Below are 2,660 nucleotides of genomic sequence, written 5' to 3'. Positions count from 1 at the left end.
GGTTGCAGGGCACTTTAGTGTAGGGAAGATCATGGATAACTTGCAAAGGTATGTGTATTGGCCCAAGATGCAAGACCAGGTAGCTAGGTTCATAAGAGGATGTATTTTCTTTGTACCAACAAGCCTAGCAACAGGAAACAAGGTTTGTATCATCCCTTACCTGTACCTACTCGTCCTTGGGAAAGAATTTCCATGGACTTTGTGGGAGGTTTACCAACAACCAGGAAGGGACATGACTACTAGTTTGTGGTAGTTGACATGTTCAACAAGATGTGTGTTCTGATGCCATTCAAAAATACTATCAACAGACAAGAAGTAGCAAACTTTTTCTTTGGATAGGTCTGGGTACACTTTGGGATACCAAGGAGCATCATTTTAGACAGGGATACAAGATTTCTCAGTGCATTCTAGACTACATTGTGGGAGAAGATGGACACGAAGTTGAAGAGATCTATAGCATTCCATCCATAGACAGATGGGTAGACAGAAGTAGTCAACAGGACTTTGGTGCAACTTTTGAGGGGTTACAACCAGAATCATCCGAAGAACTGGGATGAAAATATGGTATATATACAACATTATTATAACAGAGCGGTCCACACTTCTACAAGAAAGTCCCCATTTGAAACTTGTTTTGGATATTTTCCCCTTCACCTTTGGATATTGCATATGGGCAACAAGTAGGAGTGAAGGAAGACATTACAGGAGATGCTTTGAGTGCTGAAAAACTTATAGAGAATATGAGGCAGATCCATCTACAGGTACAAGAAACACTGAAGAAGTCACAGGTGAAGTATAAGGTCAGGAATGATCAACAAAGAACAGAGAAATCATTCAAGGTGGGAGACAAAGTATGGCTACAATTGATCTAGGAGAGGCTATAGGGGCCTGGTAAGAAAATCAAGGCTCTAAGGTATGGTTGTCAGGTCAATTTACTAAGTAAACTAACGTGGGTGTTTTACTTGTCAATCCGAGTTTGTAGACTTGGAAGCACGTCCAAAGTATATGGATTTCAGGTAAAGTCAATTTCATAAGGAAAGGCTCAAAGGTTAAGGGAAATGCATATTACAAATAAGTTCTAAGTTTAAAGAAACTAAAAAAAATCTCTGATTCAAGATGTAATAAGCGAAGGAAGAGGCTCCTAACTTATAAGGTCCTGGTTGTCCTTCCCCACAGTATTGTCCTCAAGAAGAGAAACTAAAGAGTGGCAGTGTTTGATGTGTAGAAAGAAAGATAATAGGCTCCTAAATTAGGAGTTCCTAGTTGTCCTTCCTCACAGTTCTACTCGAACAACATTACCATTGCTCAAATCATAAATTGGAATTCAAGAAACAATTCAAGAAATGCAAAAGGATGATTTTTAGTTGTGATTCATAATTTGATAGAAAGAGAATTTAACTTAAATTCTTGGTTGTACTTTCGTACAAAAATTATATTTTAAACCAAAATCATCCAAAACTCATACAGAAATCATAACACATCTAAGTAACTAAATCATAAAACTAAAACAAGAAATACTGAATCAAAACTATGCTAATTTATACAAAATATAACCAAAGTGTACTTAGCTTGGCATGGGGGGCCTCCAACCTCTCCTTGTACACCTGAAGAACTCTTCAGCTACAGCTAACTTAATAAAGCATCAGCAGCATGAACAACAAATAGAACAGTAGAAATGATTCTTCAAATTATCTCAAAATTCTCCAATAATCTTAATAAAAACAACACTTTTCTGAATGGTCCATAAACTCTGTTTAAATAAGAAAATCATAAACAAACTTTGCTATAATGGCTATAACAGCCTTATCAATCCTAATCCATCCATAAGGACGAACTCATCAAGTGTTGTTCACAAAATCAAGAAAATTCACACAAAATAATAAATCTGCTCCTTTTTACTAGGAATTCTTGAATGACAAGTCAAGTTTGACTAGCATTGATCGGGCTTGTTTTTGCTCAGTTTGACTGAACCAATAGGTGTTTCTTCATCTGTGGTTCCCAATATTTCTAAATATGCACTCATATCTTGCCCAAGTGTCCTGCACATATGACTTCCATGGAATTTTTATTGCAGTCCAAATTTACTCTTAAAACCCAATTTTTCCAAAAATTGAAAAACTTAATTTAGTTACCTGAATATGAAAAATAGGACTAAAATGAGGCATATATAGGTGAAATAGGATGGAATATGGTGGTAAATAAATGGATTTAGGATAGGAAAAGATGACCAAAATTGAGGGCCAACATCTCCCCCTTGTTGATGTTCAAGCATGTCCTCATGCTTGCCTCCTCCATTTGGATCTCCTGAGTGATGATGCCCCTATTGTTCCTGATCCTGTAGCTTCTTCCTGTGCAGCCTGAAGGAGAATGTCAATACCCTCATGTTTCTCTTCTTTGTAGATGGTAGTCTTCACTTTTTGTTTCTCATATTTGTACTGCCATAACTTTTTCTCCTTTAGCCATCTGTAGGCTTGTTTGGAGATGAGGATATTCTGAGTCTCAAGATTTTTAATCTGCTTGCTCAATTTCTTATTCTCCTTGATTATGTTGTTGTTATTTTCTTTATACATTTTTTTCTCATTTTTCAAATGTCTCTCCATGATCTTGTTGTCTTCCATCTCACTTGTCAGCTCTGTTATTTTCTTAAGATATACTTCACT

This window comes from Pinus tabuliformis, chromosome X (genome assembly GCF_031772625.1).
Source record: "Pinus tabuliformis cultivar Carrire ecotype Pingquan chromosome X, CPIR1, whole genome shotgun sequence".
Classification (NCBI taxonomy): domain Eukaryota; kingdom Viridiplantae; phylum Streptophyta; class Pinopsida; order Pinales; family Pinaceae; genus Pinus; species Pinus tabuliformis.
The sequence above is the reverse complement of the archived record's forward strand: the minus strand, read 5'-3'. Positions refer to the sequence as shown.